This window comes from Amborella trichopoda, chromosome 2 (genome assembly GCF_054954075.1).
Source record: "Amborella trichopoda isolate Santa Cruz 75 chromosome 2, AtrichopodaSantaCruz75HAP2 v2.0, whole genome shotgun sequence".
In the NCBI taxonomy this organism is placed as follows: Eukaryota; Viridiplantae; Streptophyta; class Magnoliopsida; order Amborellales; family Amborellaceae; genus Amborella; species Amborella trichopoda.
In genome coordinates, this window is record NC_142337.1 from 61,067,785 (window position 1) to 61,074,805 (window position 7,021).

Sequence of the window (7,021 nt, forward strand, 5' to 3'; positions counted from 1 at the left end):
TGCTTTATATATAGGTAGAAATTTAGGCAACCCATTTTTTTCAAAATTGACCCTTTGTATGAGGACATCTTCAGACTGAATATTAATTTTCTTTTAAATTTTGATCATTAGGAGAGCACTGCCCTAAAGCTTGGGGCAGTTCCCTACTAATGAGAATCTAAAAAAAAAAAACTAAAAAAAATTGAAATTCAGATCGAGAAGTCCATCCTTAGACCTAAGGGCAATCGTGAAAAAAATAATAATACAGGTTGACCAACCTTTAAAAAGAGATGATTGGCTGTCGATTGAGAGAGAGAGTTGAATGTTTGATAACATGGGGGTTGATTAAATATGTATTTGAGACTTAGGCTTAACATACACCCTGTCGTTTCAATATTATATCAATATCATCTTAGCACGACATGAATAGATTAAGATAGTGTTTGACATTGATCATTGAATATTATATTAGAAGAGAGTTTATGCTATTCCTGCACAGCAGTCAGGAATCTACTCGCCCATCAACACATGCCTCCAATCCTAAAAGGTCAAGCTTTCTAAAGGTTATATCCCTGTGTGTCTCCAAGCTTCTAGCAAGAACTAAATAGCCTTTGGCCATCGCGGATTGCTCATGCTTTTAAATATTCTAATTTCGGTTTAAGAGAATTAGCTCTGACTTGGTGGCTTATATCTCTCTCTTACAATTAAATTGAGGGGACACACATATAATAAGTAGGAGATTGAGAGATTATGCTCTCTAGGAAGTCCACCCTAAAACGAGCCTCTTCGTGAGTCTCTAAAAGGCTAAATTTTTTTGTATTGTATTTTATTGTTCAACTTACGTATATATATATATATATATATATATATATATATATATATGTAAATAAAGCAAAATTATGTATGGAGCTAAAATATGAAATGATTTGATTATAGGTGAAAATTACAAGGAAGGTCAGTCAACTCACGTTTATTTACTTCTTCTTTTTTTCAAAATTGACCCTCTGTCCGAGGATGCCGTAAAAGAAAAGCATCGGCTCCACTGGGATTTTTCTTTCCATATCTATGCCCACACTACATCAGCATTAGTGAAAATAAAGAGGTCGGTTTTACCGAAGAAGAGGGGTAGGTCAGGTGCTTGAGGGCCCCCTTCTGCAACAAGTGCTTGTTGGACCCCCACCCATGTTTCCCAAGAGGGGGCCGACGTGTGTTTCCCCTGCGGCTGGCTAGTGGTGGTAGAAAACGACGTGGAATCCTCGAACCACATTTAATTTTATTTTTTTGGTTTTTTTCATTAAATGCCCCAAGCTTTAAGGGAAGTGCCCGGGTGGTCCGAGTTTAGAATCCTCGGACCGCCTAGTGAACACAACAAAACCCTAGTAGAGCAGTCTGAGGTCCTCATCCTCAAACCGCTATTTTCTCAAAAAATAAGAAATAAAGCGTGGTCCAAGGATGGGGATCTCAGACCGCCCTAGAATTGAGTTTTGTTATGTCCAGAGAGCGGTCCGAGGTCCCCATCCTCAGACCTCTATTTTTCTCAAAAAATTAGAAATAAAGAATTATCCATATAGAGATCTCAGACCACTGTTTTTCTCAAACAATAAGAAAGAAAGAGCAGTATGAGGATGGGCACCTTGGACCGCGTAGGAACTGAGGTCAGCTCAGTCCAAAGGGTGGACCGAGGATTCTAAACTCGGATTGTCTTGGCACTGCCCCTAAAGCTTGGGGCACTGCCCTACTAGTCAAAAAAAGTAAAAATAAAATAAAATTAAATGCGGTCTTAAGATGCCATCCTCAGACCGAGGAACAATTTTGAAAAAAATAAAAAAAGTGGGTTGACTGACTTTCCTTGTAATTTCAGCATATAATCGAATCATTTTGTATTTTAGGTAAAGTTTTCGAGTCCGTACGTAAATCACTCTAAAAAAAAATACCAAAATTCTGATTTGCTCCTAAGAACCTTAATCACAATTAAATCCTAGCCCTTTGTCTTTTTGAAAATAAAGTTCCAACTCTTTTACTTGATTCACTATAACAACAAAAAAGCATTCATATCTAAGATAATATGAAGAGAAAAAAGAAAGACAAAATAACCCTTATTTTCTATCTCAAAAAGAAATTAAAAAAATAATGTCATTCTCACGGGATCTAACAATTAAATCAAAGACTGTATCTTTTGGGAAAGGTTTCTATGCTTCTCTAATAACATAGAAAACATGTACTTCCTCTCCCATCAAGCTTTTCAATTTAGATCAAGTGAGCCACGGACCGTTTGATTTTAGATCCGATGCTTCAGAGTATTTTAGTTTTAGTTTTTTATACGAATTGTATGAATATAAAATTTGGTACGTACCATATTCTCATTGGGGGTGCACCTAAAAATATATTAAAAGAATTTCTCGATAAAATATAATGATGCTTTCAGGGGTATTTTAATCTTTTCATTTTATTGAGAAGATTTTTATTTTTATTTTTTACAAGTGCAAGTTTAAGAGGAGAGTGGATGCCCAAAATTCGCTGTCAAAATATTTTTTAAGAGGAGAGTGGACGCCCAAAATTAGGTGTCAAAATATTTTTTACATTGTGATTGGGTGATTGGGGCCAAAATTCGGTGTCAAATTTCGGTGATCGGGGCCATCTCAGCCGTCCATTCCAAATGAACGGTTAAATAGATGGAAGTATATAAGTTTTATGCAGTAGTATAAACATATAAAACTTGCCAATATCTTTTTGTCATCCTTCAAGTGTATTTCTAGATGCTCGTTTCTTTATCAAATCATCAGTTTCTCTAACCAAATGAGTTCTACCCTCTTCATGCGTTCATAAGCGTGGTATCCTATTTCACTCCACTTACAACATTGGAGGAAGCCACTTGATCTTGTTCCCTCTTGCCTTCACAAAATTTTAGGTGGTGGCAAGCCTTCATCTCTGTAAGGAGTCATTTACCAATGACCCACTATAACTTGGCCTGCGTGCTAGTGCAATTTGAAAAGCCACACTTGATGTCCATGGCTGGTGTTGAAAAACATTATCCCTAATGGCTGGTTGAAGCCCTAAAAGTCTATTAAAGTTCCATATATAATCCTCTACTCTCTTACAAATATGTCAACGATTTTTGAGGTCTTTGAGAAAAAGAAAAAGAAAATTTAATATGGAGCTTACTATGAAACTCAGGTAAATCCACTTTGATGTCGAGATCTCTCTACAAGCCATGATTCTTATCTCGAAATATGCTCAATCAATCAGTAGAGTAAGTTATGAGTTTGATTGATCTTTTAGTTGAGACTTGGTACCTGTAGGGATCTTGAGAACCCCTTAGCTTACGGAATCGGGAATCTCAAATACCGAGATCCCACCCAAAATCGTATACATGATTGGCTAGTAGGGTTCTCGGGAATCCCTAGGCTTGCGAAACCAGGAATCCCAATTTCCGAGATCCCACCCAAGATTGTGTATATGATTAGCTAAACACGAAGTAGATGAATACAACTATAAATCAAGTGCGAGAAATAAAGCAAACATAAAAAAACACACCACAACAACACATGATTTATGTGGTTCACCTTGTTGGGCTACATCTACGGCCTCGACAACTAAAAATCCATTATCACAATGAAGATTACAGTTTTGGGTTGCAATAGATAATACCTATATCGAAAGATTGTCAAAAGACCATCACCGATCTTTCCTTCTAAACCCGCTCTCCAGATTGAGCCACACCGTCGATCAATATCATCTTTCCCATCGCAATACCTTTACCGGAAAGATAACATCAAGTGCAACATAGGGATTTTCTCTCTCTAGAAGTGAAAGTTAACCAACTCATAACTTATGGGAATACCACCTCTCTTTCGGAGGTCATGTCTCTTTCTTGGAGACCCATCTCCATATTGGAGATCCATTCCCATAACCCCCAAAAGGGGTGACCCTCAAAGGATATAGGTATTATGTCCTCCTTAACCCTCTTATAAAGATATATAACTTTCTTGTTTCCTAAAAAAGTCAATTTTCTATTTCTTATAATACCCTAATCTTTAGAAGAAAATATAGGTATGGTGATTTAGCGATCACCAAACCCAACAATCTTCACCTTGATAGAAAAATCATCATAATTGCCTTGACAGCCTTCTTTGAATATATTTCTTGATTTCTTTATACTTGTCTTTATTGTGGAATTTTTACAAATACTTTATCGTCATATTTCTCCACCTCAAACCATGGATATTTCTTGATTTCTTTTTACTTGCCTCCATTGTGGAATTTTCACAAACACTTTACCTTTATCTTTTTCCACCTCAAACCATGTATCCATAAAACTTCGTTATTCCTCTTTTTCTTAATACAAACCTTAGCCCCGTACATACCGTGTGCTTTGATACATCTTTTTGCAGCACAGGTGAGAGAAAGAAACAAAAAAGAAAATAAATTAAGTGTTCAAGCTTTTTTCTTAAAGCTTGTGAAGGGATCCACCCCAAAACAATTTTTCACAAGCACAAAAAAAAAAGGGAAAAAATTTATATAAGGTTGCAACCTTAAAATGTAGAATTCAAGATGCACCTCAAAAATCTATCGCAAAAAGGTTGTTTTAATGTTGAAAAACCCTATAATTGATCATGTCGATATCGAGATATGTGAATATGAATATATATATATATATATTTTTTATTTTATTTTTATTTTTATTTTTTTTTAAATTTCTAGAAATAGTGCATATTAAAACACATTATCTAGCTTGTACATTTTCAAGATTTTCATATCTTTATAGATCTACTTGATTTTAACCATTTTTTAAGTTTAAAATTTTATAATTAGATGTGAATATAGATTTTCAGATAATCCTAAGAATTTTTACACTAGAATTACATGTTATGATAAAATTTGGAGGTACAGCTTAATTGAATTGTTTAAGGTTGCAACCTCAAAGAAGCCACACCCTAAAAAAAACAAAACATTACTCTATGTTCTTTTCCTTTCCAACACTTGGATATTCTTGTCCTTCATGCTTTAGTTCTAAAAACTTACTTGAGGTTTTTAGACCAAAATCTACATAAAAAATGTCAGAGGTTGAATGTGTCACCCCATCTAGAACCGGAAAAAGTCATTGGGGCAAAACTTCTCATGGGGAGTAATTTTTCCTTTTTTTTCCCTAGAATTTTGCCACAATATTGATGGCCTATGCGTACTGCAGGGCAAACATTGAGAAGAGGAGATAAATTCGTTTGTTTTGAATAGAATTTCATGAAAGGTGAAATCTGTTATTTGTGACACTGATTGAGGAAGAAGCATTTTAACTATGTATATGAAATATTACTCCAATCTATTTTGAAAAATTCTATTTGTTTAATGAGGAATAGCATGGAGATTTTTGTATTTGGAGATTGTGAAGTGATGTTTTACTTCTAGTTTCTAAACTTGAAGAAAATTCAGAGACCTTATGACTCTAAACTATATCTATATAACATGGACACACGATGTATGGTTTTTGGTGTGTGTGGCACTTAGATGGATACTGACACAATACTTGTGTTAGACACTTCTTGTTACCTTTATTTTGTTTAAATTTGATTATTTCAATTTCACTAATTCAGTTGTCTAAATGTTGTATGGATTGGTGTTTTAAGAAAGCGAATTCCATGGTTGATAATCCTATCTTGGGATCGATGATCCTCTCACTCGTGTCCGTGTCCAACACTGGATACTGGTGCTATATATATTAGATAGTAATCTAAGCCATCCAAATTGTAACCTAAAGATTAGAAGACAAAGATCAATATTCCATGAAGATTACAAGTATAAGATAGTCCTTAAGAAATCTTGTTCAAGTTTATACCATTCTATATCAACTATGATCAAAGAGACCCAGACACTCTCTAGGACAAGCTTTAGAGTTGGGATTATACACTACTTATGAGGGATAATGGCATTTATGGGAAAGCACCACAAATTGCAGGTGCATTTTTTGTCTCCAAGGTTTAGATACCAGCTACACCATTATAACTGCAGTTGGCCACTACACTATGACAAGTATGATATAAAGTTTCTAAAGCATGGTAGAGAGGCAAATAGAAATGAGATGATTATTTCATTGTATATTATAAAACTATTTGTTTTTGTTATAAGGAAGTTATGATTACTCCTATTCATCAAATGTCAAATTAGATGGTCTGAGGTGTGTGACAAAGTTAAAAAATAATAATAATAAATTGAACTTTGAGTCTAGTCAAAGATACGCTCATAACTACCTAACTTGTAATCTGATGGATAAAAGTGATTGTGATCTCCTTACACTAAAAGTAAATGGCCTCTTTATATACTTTTTCTATTTGAACATAGTTAGTGAGGGCTATTAAAGTGTATATCAATTGTGATAACCTTTCTTCAAAATTCGAAGTACTTCCTCTCTTTCTCCAAGCCTCGGAGACTCCGTGTATATCAATTAGTGAGCAATTTTAAAATACTCGGTACGCTATTAGAGCCCATCAAGGACTCCCCAAATTCCTGAATCCTGCTTGAGCTAAAAAAGAGTTGAAAACTAAAAAAAACAAAAAGAAACAAAAAGAAAAAAATGTTTAGAAATTAATTAAATATGTTTAGAAAAGTTATAAGCATCACTGAAATTCTAAAATCTATCTATCTTAAAATATTTTAAAAAAATCCAAAAAAAGAGAAAAAATATATAAAAACATATTTATAAATCAGTTATTAGTGACTTTGTAACAAATTATTTTGTTTTTAGGAATTTGACTAGAAAACTCACATTGAGCTGGGTACCAAGGCCGACTTATTCGGTGAAGTTCAAGTCAACTTGGCTGAGTTTTGAAGTGGCAACATATGTACTCTAGAGTCTAGATCATGTTTTATTCAAGCAATGAAATCATTAAAAGTTTGCCCTTAAATCTTAGGGTTCAATTTAATCCTCCAATAATTGTTTTTGAGTTTCTTCGGACCTTATTAGAACGAAGGTGGCTACAAAGTTGGTTATAAAATGGAAAGCCCAAGAGAGAAAAATCAAACCAAACGCACCCAATGTCCCTAAAAACTG